Source organism: Globicephala melas, chromosome 15 (assembly GCF_963455315.2).
Source record: "Globicephala melas chromosome 15, mGloMel1.2, whole genome shotgun sequence".
Taxonomy (NCBI): domain Eukaryota; kingdom Metazoa; phylum Chordata; class Mammalia; order Artiodactyla; family Delphinidae; genus Globicephala; species Globicephala melas.
In genome coordinates this window covers 1,206,606-1,231,063 of record NC_083328.1, presented here as the reverse complement: position 1 = coordinate 1,231,063, position 24,458 = coordinate 1,206,606, and the positions used below count along the sequence as shown (strand labels likewise).

Here is a 24,458-nt window from a genome sequence, read left to right as displayed (position 1 = left end):
GAAGCTGCCTTTTCTGTCACGCGGGTCTCGCCTGCTCTGCAGTTCTAACCCAGGGCCACAGCCTCTGACCTCGCAGCTCGTCTCTCCAGGGCAGTGCAGTGACCGCTGAGCCTGTCCCCAGCACGCCGCGGTCACCAGGTCCCGTCCTAGTGCAGAGAGAGGTGGGTCCATCAGTGCCGAGGAGGGAGGGGACCCTCTGGAGGCTCCATTTTCCCAGGGGTCACCCAGTCCGGCCCCACGGGGAGGCTGTGCTGTCAGAGGGTGCCCAGCGCTGCTGCCCACGGGTGGCTGGGAGGAGGGCTCTGCTCGCTGCCCCCTCAGTGGTGTCCGCAGGCGTCTGCGTCGAGAGGGCCAGGCTGCTGTTTTCTTGCCATTCGCCACGTGCATTTCTGAGTGGCTTTTCCGCTGGGAAGCCCTTCCCCACTTCCCCTTCCCATGTCTGTCATCTCTTCCCGCGTGCCCACTGCGGCTGGAGTTGGGAAGTGGGTGCAGCCGTCCTCTTGTCTGGAGCAGGGGTCTGTGCGTCGCCCGTTGCCAGGCTCGTAGGTGTAGCCCCCCTCCGGCCCATCTGCTTCCACCGTCTACCTTGCGTGGAACCAGCCTTTCTCGAAGTGCCTGAGGTCAGCGGTCACCGCCCCGTGAGACCGTGGAGGTGGGAGGCTGCCCTCAGCACCTGGGGCACAGGGGCTCTACGAGGCCAAGCGCTCGGTCAGCCAGGCCTGAGTTTGAGCCCCAGCTGTGCGTTCCCTACACCACCCGCGCCGAAGCTGCAGGGTCTCGAGAGCCAGGCTGAGCCCGGCCGTCCTGCGGGAGCCACGCTCCATCCCTGCTCCCTGGTGCTGTTCCGTCCTTCGCCGTCTTGTCCCCCTTCCCATGGCATCCTGAGCGCGTCGTGGTCCCAGGACCCTCGGCCCAGTGTCCTCTGTGAGATGGGGGGTTCGTGCACCGTCGTGGCTTCAGCTGTGACCCCACGGTGCGGAATCAGTGCGGTCTGCCATCTTCCACCTGAACTCTGCGCCTCCTGGTTTTACAGGATTGCAGCTGCCCTTCAGTTGCTCTCCCAAGGTCGCGTGCTGGGCTTATGGACGGTGAGCACACACGTGTCGTGTGAAGTGCACGCCCTCCTGCGGACACGCACGCGCATGCCCGTTCACACCTTGTGCCGGTCTCTCCCATCTTGTCTTCAGAGGGGGCGGTGGCCTCTGTGCAGGGCTGGCTCTTGGATCAGAGCATCCAGTCATGACCACGACGAGAAACGTGCAGAGGCGTGCCCAGGACAGAGCTCTCTCCCCACCGCAGGTCGGAGCAGAGACGGTTACTGCCGCAGCGCGAGGCCCCCAGAGCTCAGGACCCCCGCGTGCCCCCCTCGGGGTGCTGCTTTGCTCTCCTGGCCTTTCAGCTGGCGCTCCTACACAAACTCCTCACTTTGCACTTTTCATCGGCAGCAGCCAGACGGAGAGGGTCCTGGCATCCCGGCCTGGAAAGCACAGGCCTTCTGTTCCTGGGGCAGAAACAGAGCCCCCCATGCCGCTCGGACTGGCGGTGTCGGCTGCCCAGGTGCCCCCGTGGCCGTTCTGCGGCCAAACCCCGGCTCAGCCGCAAAGACTGCCGTGGGGGTGGGGGTGGGGGCAGGTGGCCAGCGTCCCGCCCTCCCCGGTGAAGGCCAGGAGAGGCCTCTTGCAGGGTCCTCAGCAAGTGGGCGGCCGCATTACTGTTTCTCCCCGTGTTCCTTCCAGCCGCGGCTCCAGCGCCTCTTCTCGAGCGGCCTGTGTGTCCTTGACAAATTCACAAGCTGAAGATGCAGGCGCGGGCACCTCGAGGTGGCTCTTTACTCTCTGAAAGGACTCGTGCCGTCTAATGCGACAGATCATTTACCCAGTGAGGTCTGTCACTCCTTCCGACCAGTGGCTCTGTGCTCAGCTCTGGGGACACAGCTGCTTGGAGCCTCCCAAGGGCGCCGTGACACGTGCCCACAGACGCTGTGGGCTTCCAGGCAGAGACGGCCCATCGGACCGTCCTCCTCGAGGCCCCACAGCAAGAGGGACAACGGCAAACCTTTGGGATCCGGACAGTCGGTGGGCGGGTGGTCCAATGGTGAGCAAGCTCAGGAAGCCGCGGTCGAGGCAGGAACCACGCTGACTGACGCCACAAGCCTCCCCAGAGGCCCAGGGCAGCAGGGGCGCTGGGGGAGGGGCGTGACCGGCAAGCTTGCTTGGGGGTGTGATCAAGGGGCAGGAAGGGCTCCCAGACCTTCACCCAGCTCTGCGTGGTGGGCCGTGGCCTCTGTCCCAGCAGAAGTGAGGAATGCAAGTCGGCACCGCGGTCTCTTCTCCTGGAGCAGCCGTTCCCAAGGGGTGGCTCCCAGGCGGGCGGCAGGCGCCCCAGGAACACGTGGGCCACGCAGGTCCTCGGGCGCCGTCTCAGGCCTGCGGGGTTCCGGGGCAGCCCGCGTCCTCCCGCATGTCTGTGAGCTGCGGCTCCGGAGACGATGTGGACAGGGCCCATCCAGGACGAGAGCCGGCAGTGGAGCCGAGGGATGAGGCTGGTGGATGCCCGGACGCCCCCGCCCTCCCCTTTCGCCCTGTGGAGCCTAACCAGCTCCAGAGGAGACCCGAAAGCACTGACCCCGGAGGCAGCTGGCCGGACCCTGGGCTGAGCTGACAGGCCAGGAGGACCCACTGCTGGCTGTGACCAGGGAGCCAGAGCAACAAGTAGAAAAACGCACCTGGAGGGCGCAGGCCGCCAGAGTGCAGGGAACCTCCAAAACACTGCGTCCTCAGAGAGACAAGGACGGACTTCCAACAGCAAAGCACAAGCAAGAGACTGCAGATTTTTCAAAATGAAAAACAACAAACTTCTGGAAGTTAGAAATATCCAAGAGTTAAATGAAAATCTAAACAGCAGATTTATGGATAAAATTTAGAAGGTTTATCTGAAAAGTAGAAGAACAAGGCGACGAGCTGGGAAGCAGGAGATAAAAGCCGAGGAAACGCGAGGAGCCGCCCGGCCCGCGAGGTCCGCCGAGTCGCGGGGCTGCAGGAGAGGCGGGGTCGCAGGTCACACCGGCACCGTGTGGCGATGAGGCCGCTCCGTGTGGGTGGATGAAAGGGCCCCCCCCCCCAGGGGAGAAGCGGGTCACTTGTCAAAGGCCAGGGATCAGAAGCGCTTCCTTCTCAGCAGCAGCCCTGGTGCTGGAAAGCCGTGGGCACTGCTCCAGGTTCCCAGAGGAGCCCGGCGGCAGCCCCGGCCCGCACCCGCGCTCCAGCAAGCCCGGAAAAGCTCACCGTGCGCCCCATCTCAGGAGGCTGTCAGAGGATGTGCCCAGCAGAGCGAGCAGACCAGCAGAGGAGACGAAGCGCAGAGAGCCCGAGACGCCAGCCTGGGACACGTGTGGGGGAGGAGCAAGCCCTGGCTGGAGCGGGTCAGAGGCTCTGGGCCTCTTTCAGGCCAGGGGGTCGTCAGGACGTAACTGGCCCGTGTCTCAGGGGGCGTTGTGGCCCGGGCCTTGCCATGCGTGCCCCGTGTTCCTGGGCCCGCTGCCCTGGCTGCACGGAGCCGCCGCCCTGCCCGGGGCACCCATCTCACGTCTCCTGTTTACATCTGCTGCCACCGCAGGGTTAGGAAGCTCCCACGTGGGTCAGCAAAGAGGTGCAGCTGCGTTAGCGATGGGTGCACAGAAAAGTCAGCAAACAGAAGACGGGACAGCGTCAGCTCCAGGGAAGACAGGATGCTGTGCAGGAAATAGCGCGGAATCCTCGTCTGCCACAGCCCAGCTCCAGCAGCACCTACTGTCCTAACAGTCCTGGGTCCTGGGAGGATGAGGACAGGAGGAGGGGCACATGCGAGCCGGCAGGGGGTCAGCCGCTTAACACCGAGGTAATCGGAGTCGTTGGCCGGAGGAGGAGAGGACCTGCTGGGCGTGACTGGGCTCTAAACCACGCACGTGGGAATAAAAATAAGGGTAAACCTTAAGACAAAGCCCAGGGCAGTCGTGCGGCGGCCTGGCGAGTGCCAGGTCCACAGAGGCTTGGGCCGGTCCTGTGACGGAGATGGGGCAGCAGAGGCTGAGAACGGCAGTCTGAGCCTCGTTTAGGAGCTGCGTGGACCGAGTGGGGCCGGGGCGGCAGAGTGGGGGGTGCCCTGTGCTGACACGTCCTGGGCTGGACCCAGCGGGCTGGCGGCCCACCAGAGTGTGGGCGGGAAAGGAGGAGTCATTCGGTCACCCCACTTCTCCCCTCGTGGGACCAAGAGGAGGGTGGCCAGGTCAGCTCTCAGGATCCTCGGGGGAGCGTCCCCGCTGAAGCCACGTGGGCAAGGGAGCCCCGCCACCGTGTTCGTAGCCTGCAGTCACCCACGGCCTCGCTCCAGGGGGTGTCCAGCTCTTGCAGACACCCTGTGGTCCTCCGTCCGCGCTCTCAGGCCAGCCGCACGCTCCTTCTGTCGGCCAGTGGAGCAGCTGAGGCTCAGGGCGCTGGCCGCTCCTCACAGCCCAGGGTCAGCCCCACCCCGGGGAGCCATGCGAGCGGCCAGGTGCCTCTCTGGTGGCTCTTACGTGCCTGGGAGACAGATGCCGGTGGCGCTGCCACAGCCAGACGGGTGGCTGGCCTGGGGACTGCGCACAGTGGTCAGGTACTGGCCTCTGTGGAGGCGAGGTGGCTGGCCTGGGGACTGCGCACAGTGATCAGGTACTGGCTTCTGTGGAGGCGAGGTGGCTGGCCTGGGGACTGCGCACAGTGATCAGGTACTGGCTTCTGTGGAGGCGAGGTGGCTGGCCTGTGGACTGCGCACAGTGGTTAGGTACCGGCCTCTGTGGAGGCGAGGTGGCTGGCCTGTGGACTGCGCACAGTGATCAGGTACTGGCCTCTGTGGAGGCGAGGTGGCTGGCCTGTGGACTGCGCACAGTGATCAGGTACTGGCCTCTGTGGAGGCGAGGTGGCTGGCCTGTGGACGGCGCACAGTGGTCAGGTACTGGCCTCTGTGGAGGCGAGGTGGCTGGCCTGTGGACTGCGCACAGTGATCAGGTACTGGCCTCTGTGGAGGCGAGGTGGCTGGCCTGTGGACGGCGCACAGTGGTTAGGTACCGGCCTCTGTGGAGGCGAGGTGGCTGGCCTGTGGACGGCGCACAGTGGTTAGGTACTGGCCTCTGTGGAGGTGAGGTGGCTGGCCTGTGGACGGCGCACAGTGGTTAGGTACCGGCCTCTGTGGAGGCGAGGTGGCTGGCCTGTGGACTGCGCACAGTGATCAGGTACTGGCCTCTGTGGAGGCGAGGTGGCTGGCCTGTGGACGGCGCACAGTGGTTAGGTACCGGCCTCTGGAGGCGAGGTGGCTGGCCTGTGGACTGCGCACAGTGATCAGGTACTGGCCTCTGTGGAGGCGAGGTGGCTGGCCTGTGGACGGCGCACAGTGGTTAGGTACCGGCCTCTGTGGAGGCGAGGTGGCTGGCCTGTGGACTGCGCACAGTGATCAGGTACTGGCCTCTGTGGAGGCGAGGTGGCTGGCCTGTGGACTGCGCACAGTGGTTAGGTACTGGCCTCTGTGGAGGCGAGGTGGCTGGCCTGTGGACGGCGCACAGTGATCAGGTACTGGCCTCTGTGGAGGCGAGGTGGCTGGCCTGTGGACTGCGCACAGTGGTTAGGTACTGGCTTCTGTGGAGGCGAGGTGGCTGGCCTGTGGACGGCGCACAGTGATCAGGTACTGGCCTCTGTGGAGGCGAGGTGGCTGGCCTGTGGACGGTGCACAGTGGTTAGGTACTGGCCTCTGTGGAGGCGAGGCCACGTGTGTCTGTTTCTGCCTTGCCAGGCAGAGGCACAGTTTGGCAAACTCCCTCCGCGGGCCCCCCGCGTCTGCCTCGGTATCCAGGGCTGCAGCAGCGGGGCCAGGCTGCCGGGCTCTGAGCTGTAACCTGCCTCCAACCGTAGAAAGAAATCTCAGCACGTGGAGGCCCCTGACCTCCAAAGACGCGTCCTGGAGAGTCGGGCACCAGCAAAGGCCCCGCCCCACATACACCGCCCGCTTTCCCCTGTGGGCCTCACGGGCCAGCCTGCCCCACCCCTGGACGGGTCCTGTCTGCCGTGCACACAGCGTGCCCTTCGAGCTGGGCCTGCAGAAGGCCCCCGGGGGTCGTGTGGGTGGGCGTGCTCTCCGCAGTGGCGCAAGCACAGAGCTGGGTGGCCGGACGGAGCCGGACCAGCAGCACAGGGTGCCCCCGTCTCCTAAGGACTTCCGGGCTCGCCGTCAACACACCAGGAGCCGCTCCGGGCGCTGGGGATGGAGGGTGCCCAGCCTCAGGTGACTGCGTTCCGACACGCAGGGGATGCTTGCCTCCGGGCGTTCCTGGACCTTTGACAAAGGAGTCGCTGAAGAACCCCTACCAAGGCCGCGCCCTCGGCTGGCAGGAGCCTGAAACCTCAGCCCCCAGCACTGGCTGTGCTCCTTGCATGACCCCACACCTTACCCAGCCTGGGCCGGAGAGATTGTTCATTGCGGTTTAATTAGGTAAAGAATTAACGTTAAAATAATCTAATCTTGGGCTTCCCTGGTGGCACAGTGGTTGGGAGTCCGCCTGCCGATGTGGGGGACGCGGGTTCGTGCCCCGTTCCGGGAGGATCCCACATGCCGTGGAGCGGCTGGGCCCGCGGGCCATGGCCGCTGGGCCTGCGCGTCTGGAGCCTGTGCTCCGCTACGGGAGAGGCCACAGCAGTGAGAGGCCCGCGTACCGCAAAAAAAAAAAAAAAAAAATCTTGTCAGAGCGACACACGGAAGGCGTTCAAAATTGTCTCTGTCTGACTGTGCGGTGCAGCTGATCCCGAGAGGTCCCTGGAGGAGGGACGCCGAGGGCCCTCCCTGGAGCCCGTCCGTTCTGCCCAGGGGGGAGGGCGCCCCTGCAGCAGCTGCGCTGCCTGGGCTTCATCTTGGTTCTGCTGCTCTCTCCAGACGGGGGCTCACCCCCTTCCCGCTTCAGCCGGCGCGAGGGCCAGCTGGGCTCTCCAGATGTGGGGCGTGGTGGGCGGGCTTCTCTGAGTCGCTGCTGTCCCCCGGGCCTCCGTGAGTGCAGGTGTGATGGCAGCTGGGGAGATAGCGCGGACTCGCTGAGGCTCCGGAAGCCGTAGCACCTGCTTCCCGAGCCGGCAGCCACGCAGGGGCCAGCTGGACGTCAGCAAGGGAAGAGCCACGGGAACGAGGCGGCCTCAGAGCAGGCCCTGGGTGTGGGGATTGTGTTTGCAGGGAGGCACGGGGGGCAGGGGGGCACCTGGCGGGAGCAGGCCGTACTGGATTGACACTCGCTCGGGAAGGCGTCACGGGGAGCAAGGAGGCCCAGACAGCTGCGGGTCACTGGTGAGGGCGCTGAGGCTCCGTGTGGCTCGGCGCCCGACACGAGGTGATGGACTCGGGGTTTGCTGTGGCCCCCGGTCTGGCTGCCCGAGGCTTAGAGGTGGCTGTAACGTAGAGCCGAGAGCTCTGCTCGGCTCAGGTGCTGGCCGCTGGCCACTTGGAGCCTTTGGGGAGCAGCTGAGAGCCCCCAGCCCGCAGCGAGAGGAGTCCTGCCCTGTGCTTTCCCCAGCTCGTCATCCTCTGCTGGAGGGACCGCCGCTGAACAGGCGGGAAGACCGGGAAAGTAGGAGGCAGAGGCGAGAATCGGGAATTGCGCCCCGGCCCGTTCCCGGGTGGGTTACCGGGAGCAGCAGGCGTGCCTGGGTCTCAGGCTTCCTCCCTTCCCTGCCCGCCCCAGCAGAACAGCGTTGCCGTCCGCACCCGTCACCTCCCGGCCTTGCAGCAGGTGGCGGGGAGGCCTGCTGGGGTCCTTGGGGCACCGTTGTCTGGCCAGCCCGAGCCGCATGCGTCGGGTGGATCTTAAAAGCACTGCAGAGGCTTCACACCGAGCTGTGTCGGAACCTGAGCCCACAAGAGCGTGGGTCGGATGCAGCCATACACCGTTAGCAAACCTGAAAACGAAAGACAGGAAGTAACTGTGCGTGTTCCTGTGAGCGCTAGTGCGTTTCTTCAGGGCAGGCACTGGGGCAGGATTGCCGGGTCACGTGGTCAGTGGGCCGCTGGCTTCGCGGCCGGCCGTGCGCCCCCGGCCCCACCGGGGTGGGGCTCTGCGGCGGCACCAGCCCGGGGTCCTTGGTCATCCTGAGGTGTGTGCAGTGGAGTCCACCCCGTTGTAACTGGCATTTCCCTGACGGGTGAGATGTGAAGCATCTTTTGTCGCGTGTTAGCCACTCCTGTATCCCCCTGGGTGGGTGGAGTCTCTCTTCAGGTTTTTGCCCATTTTTTGTTGGATTGTTGTCTTTGGCTCGAGTTTGGGGAGTTTCATTTCCTAACAGTGTCTTTCTCAGAGCAAACGTTTTTTAAATTATTTATTTATTTTTGGCTGCGTTGGGTCTTCGTTGCTGTGCGCGGGCCTTCTCTAGTTGTGGCAAGCGGGGGCTTCTCTTGTTGCGGAGCACGGGCTCTAGGTGATCAGTTTATCTTTTATAGGAGTCAGATCTAAGAACTTTGCCAAACCCAGGTCAAGACCCTTTTTTTAATGTTTTCTGCACTAAGTCTTTTAGTTTTGCATTGAAATCTGTGATCCATTTTGTTAATTTTTGCATATGATGTGAGATTTAGATTATGGTACTTTTTTTTTTTCCTTTTTCCGCTGCGTTGGGTCTTTGTTGCTGCACACAGGCTACTCTTCGTTGTGGTGTGCAGGCTTCTCGTTGCTGTGGCTCCTCTTGTCGTGGAGCATGGGCTCTAGGCACAAGGGCTTCAGTAGTTGTGGCCCAATGGCTCAGTAGTTGTGGCTCACGGGCTCTAGAGCGCAGGCTCAGTAGTTGTGGCGTACGGGCTTAGTTACTGCGCGGCATGTGGCATCTTCCCAGACCGGGGATCAAACCTGTGTCCCCTGCCTTGGCAGGCAGATTCGTAACCACTGCGCCACCAGGGAAGTCCCTCGAATTTTTTTTTAATTTAAGATTTGTTTGGTGGCCAAGACTTGTGAACCACCAGATGTCCCATGTGGACCTGGTAAGGACGTGTATTCTGTCTTTTGATAAGTACGTTTAGACAGTTTACATTTAACATAATTTCTGCATGCGTTTGGATTTAGGCCTACCATTTTACGATTACTTCTGTTTGCCTTCTCTGTATTTTATTCCCATTTCCTCATTTCTACCTATTTTATCTTTTTTTTTTTTTTTTTTTTTTTTTTTTGCGGTACGCAGGCCTCTCACTGTTGCGGCCTCTCCTGTTGAGGAGCACAGGCTCTGGATGCGCAGGCTCAGCGGCCATGGCTCACGGGCCCAGCCGCTCCGCGGTATTTCTACCTATTTTAAGATTATTTGAATATTTTTTAGTATTACATTTTGATTTATCTTAGTTTTTTAATTATGTTTCTAGATGCTTTTTTTTTTTTTTTTTTTTTTTTTGTGGTACGCGGGCCTCTCACTGTTGTGGCCTCTCCCACTGTGGAGCACAGGCTCCGGTCATGCAGGCTCAGCAGACATGGCTCACGGGCCCAGCCGCTCTGCGGCATGTGGGATCCTCCCAGACGGGGGCACGAGCCCTGCATCGGCAGGCGGACCCCCAACCACTGTGCCACCAGGGGAGCCCTAGAGACCTTTGGAAGTGACTTCTCTAGGGGTTACAATACGCGTGCCTAACTTCCCGCAGTGCACTTGTAATTAATATTTTACCACTTGCGGATGATAAGATCCTGGAATGTCGGGGTCTTATCACAACACAGGTCTCCCACGCCCCCTCCCCCTTGTAGTAATGCTCATTTGTATGTACCCACTGTAAAATGTTATAATTATTGATTTTAATTGTCATTCATATTTTAAAGAACACATGCGGAAAGAAACAGTTCATGATTTTCATCTAGACATTCAGAATTGCTGTCGCTCTTTCTTCGTTCCTGAAATAACAGGTTTTCCTCTGGTATCATTTCCTTCTGCTGGAAGAGCTTCCCTGGCATTTCTTTTAGGGCAAGTGTTCTGGAAACATGCTCTCGTGGTTCCCCTTTGTCGGACAGCGTCTTCATCTTGCCCTTCCTCCTGGAGGGTATCCGCTGTGTGTGGAGCTCTGGGTCAGCGGTTTTCCCTTTTCTCTGCCTCTGGCCTCCGTGGTTTTTGATGAGAATCTGTAATCGTTCAGATCACTTCCTTTCTGTGTGAAAAAGAGAGCTTGACGGAAGCATGCATCAGGTCGGACGGTAGGTGCGGGTGATGGTGACACACGGGCCCCCAGCTGGGGGTCAGCGTGTGGTGTGACGGACGCGACAGACGTCACGGGTTGGGGGTGGACAGGATTCTGCAGCCCAGTGTCGGGCAGTGCCGCTTCCGGGGAGACCGAGGACGTCTCGTAGCCGCTCTCCCCACCCTGCCCCAGGCGCCTGAGGGTCCCAGCGTCTCTGTCACCTGGGGTTGGTCCCCGTTGGCTGGGTTCTTCCCAGCAGGTCTGCTTTCTCCTGGTTTTTCATATGCTGCTTGGTTTTGAATTGTGTCCTGGACATTTTGAACATTTTCAGGTCTTTGTGAAGTTCTGGAGAACATACATCCTGTGGGTCTGGGTTTCAGCAGGCATCTGCCAGGTGGGCCAGTCAGCAGCTCCCGCCACCTTCCAAGGGCTGTGCTTCCACTGTCAGTTCAGTTTCAGAGCCGTTGCTGTGCTCCTCTCAGCCGTTGGGTCCTGCGCAGTGGTCTGGCCCACGGTCCAGGCCTCACGGCCCTTCAGGGTCAGACCCCCACACGCCCAGCTCAGAGGTGCCTTTTGGGGTCCGCGTGGCACAGTGGAACGTGGAATTCCCTCTCCCTCAGCTCCAACGTTCCCCGGTTCCCTAGGGCCCCCTTCACAGGCCCCTGGCCAGACGTTCAGGCCTTCACGTCCCTGCCCCGCCAGGCCCTTCCCACGGCTGCAGCAGTGTCCACGGCCACTGCCAGCGGGGGACAGAGAGGAGGGCAGTGGGGACTCCCCCCTCTCCTGGGGCCACAGCCCTGCACATAGAGAGAGGGTCCTCCCTCGGGGGTCTTGGCACCTGTCCGGCCACCGCTGCGCCTCCGCAAGATGGCCTGGTGCCGGGACAGGACGGGATGAGCACAGCCGGGAGAGCAGCCTCCTCCCACTTCCTTCTCGGGCCAGAAAGCAGGGCTTCTCCCCACTCTCTCTGCATCCAGACCGAGTGGACCAGGGTCCAAACAACGACCGCCACCACCTCAGGACACTCAAAACTATAAAACTCACCCAGTATGCAGTAGATAGTCTGAATAGTCCTGTAACTATTGAGCAAATCGAATCCATAATCACAAAGCTTTCAAAAAACCAGCCTTCACTGGTGAACTCTACCTAAAGTTAAAGAAGAATTAACACCAGTTTATACAGTCTCTTCCCGAAAATTGAATAGAGAGCACTTTTCAGCTCCTTTTATGAAGCCAATATTACTCTAATTTCAAAATCAATGACAAGGCAAAGAACAAAACCTACAGGGATTTATTTGTTCCAGGAATGCAGGGCTGATTCAGCCTTCAAATGTCAGTTGATATAATCCACCAGAACAGCAGGATCAGATCACTTGGTGGAGTGAAAGCATTTGACAAAATTCAGTACTGATAAAAACCCAGCAAACTAGGAAAAGAGGGGAAGTTCCTCAACCAGATGCAGCTCGTCCACAAACCCTCCATCTGACATCACACTTACGGTCAGAGTCAGAGCTTTTCTCCTAAGGTCGGAAATAAGGCAGAGATGTCCACTCTTCACCACCCTGGTCAGATGTACTGCAAGTCCCAGGCAGAGCAGTGAGGAAAGGAAGGGCCTGCAAAACTTTTCCTCTCTGCAGATGACATGTTTGTCTACATAGAAAATCCCAAGAAGTTAACAAAATAAAACAAAACTAGCGAAGTGAGTTCAGCATTGATTTTTGTGTATTGATCTTGTATCCTGCAACCTTGCTGAATTCACTTTATATATGATACGTGTGTGTATAATATGTATATGATATATACTAGCAGTGAACACGTGGAAGCTGAAATCTAAGACATCATACCATTCCTGTTCACTCTCCCCAAAACGAAATTCCTAGGTATAATTCTAACAAAACACGTAAAAGAGCTATAGACTGAAAACGACAGAGCATTGATTAAGAAGTCAAAGGATTTCTAAATAAATGGAGAGACACACCACGTTCACGGGTGAGGGATGCACCATCAGGAAGCTGTCCTTCTGCCCAACCTGGTCAGCACTGCGGTTAATACAGGAAAGTCGGCTCTGGGTCGGCCGTGCTTGGGATTCTGCTGCTTCTTCAGTCTGCCTGTACTTCTGTGTCTCTGGGTCAGCGATCGGCTGTCCCCTGCTTCCCTCCAGGTGGATCAGTGCCTTTGTGAAAGGCCGGGTGGATTTCCTTTTTTCATCCTTCCCAGACCTGGAGCCTGTGGCTCTGTGGCAGGATCACTCGTAGTCACCAGAAGCTGTAAAGCGCGCGGATGTGCTTTAACCGGTGAACAGGTCACCCGCCTGGTGCAGCCGCCCGCCCCGCTGCTCAGCACTGAAGTAGCCAGCGACCAACGTGCTGGTCTCCGTAAACGGTCTGCGAGAAGCCCCGAGGTCCCATGGTGCGGGGCTCTGCGGGCAGACTGCTGGACGGGGAAGGGAGAAAGTCAGAGACAGACCACTGGGCCGGGGTGCTGGGCTGGGGGGTGCCAGCGGCAGAGAAATGCTCGGGGGGCTGGGCTGTCACACACGTCGGCGCCTGGGTTAAACCTTGCAGAACGTCCACCCCAAGTGTCAGGGTTTTGCGTGTTTAACATCTTTTAGTATAAAGGGCACCTCACGTAATTACTAATAAGGAAAAAGATTTTATTTTCTCTTTCCTGAAAGGTCTCGTCACGATCAGAGCTCCTTTACCTCCTTTTTTATGCAGTTTGCAGAGAAGCTTAACTTCTCTTTCTTCTTGGTGATGATTTTGTATAGAAACTTTTAACTTATTTTGGAATCTCATCTATTTATTCCGTTTAAGCTTAGAAAGTTCTTTAGTGATTTGATAAATAGTTCTATTTTCATCTGTGATTTTTATTTTTGGCTCTGTTTTACATTTAAAGATCTAATCTACTTGGAACTTGTTTTGGTACGTGGTGTATGGCCAGGATTTGAATTGATTTTTTCCCCAGGTCAGTAAACAGTTGCCGTAGTGCCCTTTATCAGACAATCGTTCCTTGCCCTGTAGGTTTGTAATGCGTCCCTATCTGTTTCCATGGTTTCTGTTTTTTTATTCCATTTTTCTGTTCCACATTTTTAGTAATTATAACTGAAATTAGGTTTGAGTATCTGGTGTAGAACATGGCATTCCCCTATTTTCCTCTCATTTAGATTTTCTTACCTGTTTGTTATTCTGAATGAATTTCAGAAGTGCTTTGTCAAGTTCAAGAAAAAGCCGTGAGGATTTGGTTGGTCTTGACATTGCATTAAAGGTAGAAATTACTTCGGTAGGCGAATTTTCAGCTTCGTCGCGTTCTGTGTCTCTGGGTAGGTGAGGGGAGCGTCAGGCCTGTGGAACAAAGAGGGGCCTGAGGCAGGGCCCCCTTCTTGGCAGGGGTCGGGGTGCTCCAAGCCCCTCTGCTGGCACCAGTCCCACTCTGGCCACCGGCCGCTGCTGGGCTGGGTCTAGAAACACGGGATCCAGGCCTCCCTCCTCCACCAGGTGGGCCTGTGAGGCTCCCTGGCGCTCTGGGTCCCAAGCCCCTCCACCCTCCTCCCGCTCTCAGGGTTCTCCCGTGGTCGCCTCTGCGTTGCTTCCCGTACACAGCCGTGTGCGGCGGGGGGAGTGGGGAAAGAGCCTTCGCCATCTGCCTGGTGTAGACAGAACCCCTCACATCTACCTTGAACAAGGTCCCCGTGACCCTGCCCTTCAGCCCGGGCTCAGAGCCCTGGGTCCCGATCTCCCCCGACTCCTGCATCCAAGATCGCTCTGCCCCAGCCCTGCTTCCCACCTGCCAGACGGCTCATGACCCCGTGTCCCCGTGGGGAGGTTGGCCACCTGTCAGCAGCAGGGGGTGCCACGGTGCCAGGGTGAGGAAAGAGCAGTGCGGGGGCCTAGGGTGCGCGCCCCTCTGACTCTGGGCGCTGCTCTGCGGGGCTGTGGTCCAGCTGTATGCCCGCCTCACCCAGCGCCGGCCCTAAGGTGTTGACGGGCAGACAGACAGACAGATAGATGGACACAATGTGAGGGAGGCTCCCAGCCCCTGGGGTATTGGAACCCTTAGCTTCATGAATTTCTTTTTGTTCATTTAAGTGAATTTTTAGTCCCAGAGGAAAGGGCCTCTTGAGCCGGTTGAGGGAGGAGCTGCTGTCCTGGCAGCGGTCCTGGCTTCGCAGGTCCCGGGTCTCGGCTGGTGAGAGGCAGAACCGGCCACACTCGCTCCCGGAACGCCCGCTGCAGGCCCCGCTGTGTGACCGGGGCCAGTGTCTGCCCCCGCTCGGCCCCCTCGGCTCTGAGCTGAGGCTGGTCACCCTTCCAGGCCGTCGTGACTGCATCCCCGGAGCACAGAGCCCACAGGGAGCAGTGAGGATGGTGACAGCTGCCATCCTCCAGCCCCATCGGCCCGGCCGCGCAGGAGCCTGTCTGTCAGGCAGAATCTCCTCTGTCTGGAGAGACAGGAATGGCCCGAGAGTCCTTGGCCCAGCAGCTGCCCCGACCCAGTCATAGAAGGCGGCTCAGGCTAAAGCGTCCACTTCGGAGACGGGACCTGAGCCCCACAGAAGACCGTGGAAGCCGAGGATGGACGTCGCCAGGTGGCCCGGGCGGCAGAGGTCTTGGACCGCCTGGGCAGGGCACGTCCCTCCTCAGTGCCGCGGGCCCGCGAGCCAGAGGGGAGAGGGTCTGCACAGACTCCCCCGAGAGTGGCCAGGGGCGGGGCGCTGTCCTCACGGGCTGGATCAGAGCGGGGGCGTGTCGGCCTGAGGGAGTGCCACCGCGGCTTCGAGTGCCTGGAGCTGCTGTGCGGTTGGCACCGTCCGCGACGTGTCTCCCGCAGAGCCCGAGACGCCCCAGGGCAGGTGGGGGGCCGTGTTCTCCGCCGGTCCCGGGCCAGCCTCGAGGCCACGCCGATGTCCTCAGAGCCCCTGTAGCCCCGGAGAGGAAATGAGAGGGGAAGGTGAGCCCGGGTCAGCCCGCTGGTGTGGGTGCGAGGCCGGGGCGCCAGGGCGAGCCCCCTCCTCGGCTGCTCCCAGACAGTGCGCTTTGTTGCAAACTGGTTGGCATTTTAATCACTGTGTCCCTGGCCATTCCCTCTTCACACTGTTTGTTTATTCTCTGGTGTCAGGTAATAAAGGGCAGCACCATCAATTAGGCGTTTAATTGGAGTTGTAAAGAAGCCGTGTAATTTAATCTCCGGGTTTGCAGGCAGTCAGCAGAGGAAGGGCGGGGGCGGGGCGGGGCGGGGCGGGGCGGGGCGGGGCGGGCCCCACCCAGCCCTCCTCTCCACCGCTTCGGGGACAGAGACAGCGGCCGGGGCAAGACCGCCCGCTCAGGAGACCGGAGGGTGCGAGCGTCCCCGGCAGAAGCGGCCCCACTGGGCCTCCATCTAGAGAAGAGCTGTGTCTGCAGCGTCAGTGGGGTCCCCGTGCGTCCCTGTCGGGCTCCCAGCTCTCAGCGTGACACCCCCCGCTTGGTGTCCCGTGGCATCGCAGAATTAGCGCGTTGGGAACTGAACTCCCCAAACTACAGTGAGATCCCGCACACACACCAGTCAGAACGGCCCAGATCCAGACCGTGGCAACAGCGAAGGCTGGCGAGGGTGTGGAGTGCCAGGGGCCCTCGTCCGTGGCTGGTGGGGATGCACAATGGCACCGCCACTTTGGGCGCCCGCTTGGTGGTTTCTTACCAAACTACCATATGATCCAGCACTCACTCTCCTTAGCATTTACCCAAAGGAGTGGAAAACTTAGGTGTCCACACGAGAACCTGGAAGCAACTGAGGTGGCCTTCAGCAGGTGACCAGCTAAATAAACTGCGGTCCATCCAGGCAATAGAATGTTATTCTCACTAAAAAGAAAGGAGCTGTCGAGTCATGAAGAAGATGGAGGAAACTTACACGCACGACACTAAGCGAAAGAAGCCAGTCTGGGATGATTGCAGATCTGGGACGGTCTGGAGGGGGCAGAGCTGTGGGGGCAGGAGGGAGGTGAGTGGTGGCCCGGGGCTGGGGGAGGGGTGGGCAGGTGGAGCGCAGGGGAATCCTAGGGCAGTGCAGCTGTTCTGTGTGACGTGGTGGTGGTGAGTACATGTGTTACACGTCTGTCCAAACCCATAGGCGGTACAACACCCAGAGTGAGCAGGAATGTCAGCTGTGGACTGGGGTGATCGGTGCTGTCAGGGTAGGTTCATCCGCTGTAACAAGTGCACCCCTTCTGCTGGGAGGCCTGTGTGTTGGTTTTGGGGGAATCTTTGTAGCTTCTGCTCAGTTTTGCTGTGAACCTAACGCTCCTCTAATAGTCTCTAAAAGAAAAAGAAAAAGAAAGAAAGAAAACCTAAACTCCCAATCTTCACCTGTTTTACGTGTACGGTTATTTTTAGTAAATGTACCGCGTTGTGCAGCCGTCCCTGCAATCTAACTTCGGAACATTTCCGTCAGCCCAGAAGGACCCCTTTTCCCATTCGCAGTCGGTGTCTGCTCCCCCTGCAGCCGTGTCAGCCGCTGACCCGCCTTCTGTCTGTGGGTGGGTCATTTCTGGACACGTCACAGAAAGGGGGTCCCGCAGCACACGGCGTCTGTGTCTGGCCCCACCGCCTGGTCCTCCCTGTCGCTTCATTCCTGCGTGTCATGGGCAGCGCTCCTCTGCATACGTGCGCCGTGCTGTGTATCCCTAGTCAGCTGGTGCCCACGTTGGTGGTTCCCACTCCTGGGCTGCTGTGAACATTGGGATCCGAGTCTGTGTGTGGTCGTAGGTTGACTTTCCTCTTGGGTGGCGCGGAGTTGCTGGATTCTGTGGTAGATTTGGGTTTAACTCAAACTGTCGCGTGGTCTTCCGAGGTGGCTGTGCCGTTTTGCGTGCCCCACGTGCGTGTCCTGAGCGCTCTGTCCTCCCTAACGTCCGTTCCTCCCCGACTCTGATTAGAGCGTCGTCACGGGTGTGAAGTGGCGTCTCGGGGTGGCCGCGTTTCCCTAGAGACTGGTGGCGCCCCGCGCGTTTTCACGCGCTCAGCAGCCATCTGTGCGTCTTCCCTGGTGACATGTCTGTGGGAATCTTCGGTCCATTTTCCAACTAGATTGTTTTCTTCTCATCATTTTCTTCATGCTGCCTTTCGATACGCACAGGTTTTTTATTTTGATGAAGCCTGATCTGTCCGTTTCTTCTTCTGTGCTTAGTGCTTTTTTTGCCCTGAGAGATCTTTGCTTCCCCCGAGGCTGTGATCGCCTGCCTTCTCCTAGAGGCTCTTACGTGAAGACCTACGGTCCCATCAGTGAGTTCGCGCACGTGTTGTGAGGGGGCAGGGCTCGTCTTCCCACCCGGGTGTCCAGCGGTCGCTTTGAGAATCAGTCGCTGAGCTCAGCTTCGGTCTAGAGTCCCTGCCACGCGGCCCATCTGCTGCGTCTGTGCCAATACCTGCCGCCTTGACGCCGTGAGGCCCCCAACCTCACTGTTCTTTTTGGAGACTGTTTGCATCTCCAGGTACGGTTCTGGGTCGGGGGCCTCCCTTGCTTTTCTTGGACGGTCCAAGCACAGTCCCGCCTCAGGACCTTTGCACTCGCTGTTCCTCCCTGGCTCCCCTTGTGGGTGAGGTGCCCCTGGCTTGTCCGCATGGCTGCCCCTCTGCCGGCTTTCTTGTCCTCCATGGTGCTTACCGCCTTTGGAATACCGCCTGTCTTACTTCTTTACATTGTTTTTATCTGTGTCCCTGGTTGGAATGTAATTTCCATCAGGGCTAGGTTTTTACCTATTTGTCCAGACTGTCCTCTGAGGCTAGAGTGCTGCCCAGTACACGGGACACCTTGGGGCGACTGGCCGAGCACTGCCGGGTACACGGTGCACCATGGGGTGATCGGCAGCTGTTCCTAAAGTTCTGGTGCCAGGGCTGCTGCCATCATTTGCTGCTGCTGCTGGCTGGGAAAGCGCGGCCCCAGAGTCTCAGAGGTCTGGCCGTCCCGAGCCTCCCAGGTCAGCGCCCTACGGCCGCCATGACAAGTCACACACTGCGTGGCTTGAAGCAACACAGACGTGTCATCTGACGGTTCTGGGGTCTGAAGTCTCACTGGGCTAAAACCGACAGGGCTGTGTCCCTCCCAGAGGCTCTGGGGAGAGCCCGTTTCCTGCTGATTCTGGCCCGGGGGGATCTACAGGGGGGCTCCGAAAGCCCTGCCGGCCTTGGGGGTCCCCCGGCAGGACCTCCCTCCCCCCTCACCTTGCTGTGCTGGATGTTTGTGGGTGCTGGTGAGGCCGTGGCTCTTCGTGGTCGGGGGTGGCCTTTGTAGAGGTGGGAACTGGGCAAAGGTGGAAGGAGAAGACGGGGGGTGGGCGGGGTGGCTGCACTGGCGGCGTCTTCTGAATTCCGGTGGGGGAGCCACGGGCTGTCACAGGGTTAGTTGTCTGGCAAAGCCCCACGCCCTGCCCCAGGAGCGGAATTCGCACAACCTGGCTTCTGGTCCTGGCTCCGCCACCAGCAGCTGTGTGTCCTCAGGCAAGCCGCTTGATGTCTCTGAGCCTCGGCTTCCTCCTCGGGCAGAGGCTGACCCTGAGCCTGCACCGCCTGCTGCGCTGGGCAGTTGTGAATTATGAAATGGGGCCCTGTGTGCTGGGACACCAGGGCCGCTGTCAGGCCGGAGAGGGGCAGGAGGGCCTCCCTGTCCTTGATGGTGAAGTGTGAACCACCCCGGGGAACCTCCTGCGCCCTCCAGGCTGGGCGTGTGCGTCTGGCACGTTACTTCTTATGGGCAGAGCCCAGGCACTTTTCGTTGATTCACTCCCCATCCCGGACCCTGTCTTCCTGGGAGACGTTCCAGGCCTGGCTCTGCCGGGAAGCCTGCATCCTTGCCCCTCCAGATCCCTCGGGGCTGCCTGCCCTGTCCCCGCGCGCCCCGGCCTCCCCTCCTTCCAGAGCCCACAGCCGAGCAGCTCCCGAGGTCCTCTTCCTTTATCTCCTGCCATCCGAGGAAGTCATCCCAGTTCGGATCTGAGGCCTAGCTGCACACGTTAGCAGGTTTTAATAGACTGCCACATCTCCAAAGGAGAGAAAGAGAAGATGTAAAACTCTTGTCTTGCCGAAAGCAGACAGATTGACTCGAAAATGACTCAGTCAATAAAAGATGAGCTCTGAAAAGGTTCCCTCTCTGAGAGGGAGCTCGCCTTCCAGGGAATTAGTTTTGTGTGAGCCCACTGTCAGGAATTAATAATACATGCGGCGCGCAGAGTGGAGAGAGCGCCAGAGCCTCCTGCAGACATGCGTCCCTGTGCTCTGTCCCCGCCCTGAGCCAGCAGGCCGGGGCCCCACGTAGGTTCCTGCTCACCAGAAACCTCCGCCTCTGCCCAGGTAGCCCCTGGCAGCCCCCCTGCAGGGGCACGTGGAAGTTGTCGGCCACGTGTTCAACAGCAGGGTTCTCCGGTTCCGTCTCAGGGTCTGTGATGCACCGTAGCTGTCGTGTGCCTCTCCTCTGGGTGGTTTCTGGCTCCGGCACGTGTGTGAACGTGTGTGGATGTGTGTGCGTGCGCACGTGTGCATGTGTGAGTACACACGTGTGAGCGTATGAGCGCAGCTTCAGGTGGTTTGCCTTTGACGGCCTGAGCCTCAGTTTCCCCATCCGTGAAGTGGGGACGCACGTGGTCATAGTTTCATAGGGTCATCCCAAAGCCTAAGACCAGCAAGTGCGTGCGGAGTGAGTCACGTCCGCACTGGATGAGCGTCTCCCGTTCCTGCCGCCCAGGCAGCCGTAAGCCGTGCAGCCCAGGTCACCACCCTTGTCGGGGTGCTTCAGTCGGGAGAAATGGGTGGCCAGCACCCAAGCAGGTGCCTAAGTAACGTCAGAGGGTAGACGGGGCTCCCCGGGGCCCTGCTGGTGGCCTGGGCAGGAGGCCAACCTTTGTGACCGAGGTGGTGCCCGGTGTTCAGGGCGGTTCCTCACAGCAGTGCTGGCGCTGCCCGGGGGCCGGGCACTGGCCTCCTCTGGGCCTTTCCCCACGTCTGTGCCCCACTCGGGGCTGTTCTGAGTCCAGGTGGGCACCAGGCAGTGACCTTGCCTCCAGGCCCAGCTGGTCCTCCACTCCCGAAAGAGCCAGCGAGGCGGGGGGAGGGGCTGTCCTCTGGGGCCTCAGCTGCTGTGTCTCAGCGGTGGGGGAGGGAGTCTTCTGAGAACGTGGTGTCACATCGGCGCCCGCCTGTCACCGCGGGACTCTCCCACCCCATAATCTGGTGGGCCATAATTGCTGGTGTCTTTTCAGATCGCTTCTGTGCAAGGTGACAAGCTGCTTGCGCGAGTGAGCAGTTAATCACAGAGATCTCCGTCTGAACGCCGGCACCGTGCTTTCCAGGGCGGCCGTCTGCCAGGAGGCCTGGCGGTGGGCACGCGCTGCTCATCTGCATGTAATTCCAGGGCTAGCGTCTCCTCTCTCGTGTGAAACGTGCAATTTCCGGCCCAGCGGGGAACACGGGCTCACGATGGAGAGCCTCTTCTGGGCCGTCTGGCTGCAGGCAGTTCAAACACAGCCGTCCCCTCTGGCGGCAGGAGGCTCTGGCCAGCGGATGTCAGGGTCCTGGGCCCCTGTCACTGAAGCTGGCTGCGGGGGACAATGGTGCCCCGCTGTGCCCTTTCTTGGAAAGGCCTCCTTGCTGAGCGCTGTGCGGGGAGGGGAGCCGGGGACCACGGAGCTGCCCGGCCGGCTGGCCCTGGGCCCCTCGGCGCCTGCCAACCACACAGGCTCCTCTCCTCCCCCCTCCTCTCCCGGAATATGGATCTGGGACGGGAGGCGGCGTCCAGGAGGATGGGCAGGAGGCTCGTGCCACGTCGGGCGGCAGCCCAGCTCTGCTGTGAAGGTGGCCCACCATCTCCTCCCTCTAGGTGGCCAGCCGGGCCAGGGCCCTCACCCAGTCACAGTCCCACAGTGCTGGCTCCCACGGTGGCTAATAAAATTGCATCAGTATTTGATGCCTAATTGTTAAGTACTTAAAAATGTAGAATTGAAATAGTTTAGAAGTTACCAGGCGTGGATAATTCGGCCCCGGCAGCGGGGCCCCGCTCTGGGCCTCAGCAGAACCAGCACTGGTTACTGCCTGCTGCCTGCCGGGAGGCCGGGGCTGCCGCCCGAGGGGCCTGCCGGGGGGCCGGCTCCTCCCCGGGGAAGCGAGTGGCCAAGGGCGCCTGAGGCAGCACCAGTGGACGGGCCGCGTGGCTCAGCACAGCGCCTCTTTATCCAGGTCAGCCTGGGCTCCGTGAGAGGGGTCTGCGTCGCCCCGACACTAGTGGGGGTGCTCCCCTCCTGGGGCAGGGCCCCTCCCTGGCCTCTGTTTGCCTGCAGGGACTGACTCCCAAGCACCCCGCTGCTACGTGGGGACACGTTTTGCCCGCCCCCCCTCGCAGCCTTCTCCCACCCCAGCACCCCACGTCCAGCAGCTGTGGGGTCCCGCGCGGCCTCGCTGTCCAGCCCCTGGCTCGGCTCCGCCTGCGTGCCCGTGGTCGCCGCTCTTTCCCCCTCAGCGCCAGCGCCAGCAGCTTGAGGCCCAGCTCGGGACCTGGTCCCACACCCACCATCCTCCAGGGCCCAGAGCTCACCCAGGAACCTGGCCGCACCCCTGCCTTCTCAGTATTCCCACAGCCAGTCTCCAGTTGGGACCCAGCGTTGACCTCAGGAAGACCCGAGGCCCATGGGCCCAGAGTCACCAGCTGGCTCACCTTTTGGCGAGGTTGTTGATGTGCTGTTGGCTGCCAGGGTCCCAGGAGAGCAGCAGGGCCGTGGCCTCGGCGCCAAGGTCCAGCAGAGGCAGCAGGAAGCACTGGTCCCAGGGGCGGGCCAGCCTCGGTGTCCCATCACGGCAGCAGTCACTCATCCAGCTTCCTCGTGGACGTGCTGAGGAAACGGGGGCCGCGGAGAACGGGCTTGGTGAGCGTCCGGGAGATGGGCTGCCATCACTCCCACCGCGGCTGCCCCTGCCGTGCACCGAAGACCCCTTCAGGCTGCGGAGACGGGGTGTGCGTGAACACAGGAGCCAGGGTGCCCGGAGAGCGGAGGGCGGGGGGTCAGAGGCACCCCGACCGCCTTCATGGCCTGGAGCAGAGCCGGGAGCTGGTGGTCCTGGCTCTTGGACGAGCGGACAGCACGCCCCCCGCCAGGCGCCCTGGCCCGCCCCACAGCCTTCCCGCCGGCCGGTCCCAGAGTCCTTCCTCTTGTCCTCAGGCTGGTGTCCTGGGAGCGGACCCGCATGCGCCACGTTGAGAAGCAGCCGCCGGCTCAGCCTGGGCTCAGGGCTGCTCTTCCTAACGGGGATGCGTTCGTCCTTTTATCGTTTTCTTTAAAAGAACCTGAAAATCTCAGCATTGCCTAAGTGTTTTTTATTCACTTTTCAGAAAGATAAATGACTCTGTCCCGAGTCCCCAGAAGACAACTTCAGAAGCTCCTATAGCCCCTGATTTCCAGCCTCCTACACAGCATCACTGCAAGAGCCCAGCCTAGACGGGCAGCGCGCAGGGCCTGGTCCTCAGCCCGCACAAGGCTCAGTTCCCTGTGCCCGTGGCCTGGGCTGGTCCAGCTCCCCCGCTGTGGCATCTGCCCACCACTGGGGGTCCATTTATGGACGCATCCGGGGAGGCCGGGGGGGGGGTCCAGTCTCAGCAGCAGCCACTCGGTGACGGTGGGGCCCCCAGGCTGCCTTGGGCTTTCGTCACTCATCGCAGGGACGAAAGCCCTTTTGGAGCCCCTGTGGTCACCACGTGGCTTTGTCGTGACCGTGGTCAGCCGCGGCGAGAACAGGCGTGGGCGGGAGGAGCGGAGGGAGGACACCTGCCTTCCGCCTTGCTGCTGACCTGGGTCGCGAGGAAGCTGACACTGCGGTGGCCTTCCCTCCCTGGCCACCGAGGGGCTGGGAAGGTCCTTTTCATGGTAGTAAAAAGCCAGGTGCTGACTGTGGACTTGGCGTGGGGCAGACGCGGCCCCGCCTGCTCCCCCAGGCCTCATACCCTGTGTCTGAACGCTGTGTGCACGTGACTCTCGGGTCCTCAGGTGGGCGAGGCGCTAGCTCTCCTGTGCACGTGAGCGTGCACGGCCATACACGTGGACGCGCACACATGCGTGTCCCTGCCTCACTGCACCCTGTGTGGCTGTCTCGCCTTTGGTTAAATCACTGTTCAGCACTTGGGATCCTCTGACCTTGTATGTGTTTCTTACGGCTGGAACGGGTGGCGTCTCGTTCCATGGGCCACATCTCCCATCCGGGGCAGGTGTCGTTTTGTCGTTCTGTCCACGACTTGCTGTCCACCTCATTCTCTCGGTCCTGGTTCTCCCCTTGACGTGTCTGATGCCTCTGGAACCCCCGGCCGAGCCACTCGCTTCCTGGTGCTCAGAACACAGCGGGCCGCCCATCAGCTGTAGGCTTGCGTTCTCGTCCTGGGTTAGGGCTCGTTGGCGTGCTCTGAGCCATCATCACGCTCTGTCTCTTGAGCCCGGGGAGACGCGGCCTTGGCCTCTGGAGGCTCTTGTGTGGTTTCCTTGATGTTTTCTCTGTCCCGCCTTCCGTAATCTCTTCATGTAAGACCCCTATTAGTTGGATGTTGGAGCTCCCAGAATCTCGTTTCTTCTCTTCTTCGCTGTCTTCCATCTCTGTTTCTGTGTTTGTCTCTGGGAGGCGTCTTCTGCTCTGTCTCTGAGCCCCTCCGCGGACGCCCGCGTGATCCCGACCCCAGCGTGGGGCGGCTCTTCTCTCTTCCGACCAGGTTCCTAATGTTCTGTTTGTCCAGGCTCTTTGATTGTTTACATTAGGAGCTTCCCGCTGCGTCTGGTGACCCCTGGTCTGTTTCTGTGGAGGACGCAGACCACTCTCGGGCTCATCCGCGGGACACAGAGGTGCGGCTCCAACCCCCTTCCCAGAAGGGCCGCCGCCCAGCTGCGGGGCGGGCGGGGGTGCTCGGCAGGGAGCTCAGCCGCCAGACCTCCCTATTCCTCCACCCCCGCCAGGCGCAGAGAGATACCCGGCGAGGTCACTCCCTCTGGGCCAGCCCAGCCGTGACGACTGAGGGCAGGGCGGGGGTGTGGGTCAGTGGGGTGTAGGAGGGCGGCCGCAGGTGGCTCCGGGCAGTGTCTTGCAGGTTGGCTTCTCAGGAAGCGAGCGTCTGAAAAGGACCTGTGTGCGTGGGGTTGGACTCGGGTCTCCTCCCTGCCGGGGGTTGGGGGGACCTGCCCTGGGGCAGGAGGAGCCGGGGGTGACCCCTCGCACAGACCCTCAGACCCCCGGTTCCTCGGCCGCTCCCACTGCTGTGCTACGGCGCCCCCCAGGGCCACTGACC

The 24,458-nt window shown here is 60.6% G+C and overlaps 1 protein-coding gene across 2 annotated transcripts in view; it reads left to right on the top strand.

Annotated features, from left to right (window-relative positions):
* MAD1L1 (mitotic arrest deficient 1 like 1) overlaps positions 1 to 24,458 on the top strand; it is a 319,426-nt gene that overhangs the window by 255,653 nt on the left and 39,315 nt on the right. The window lies entirely within an intron of this gene.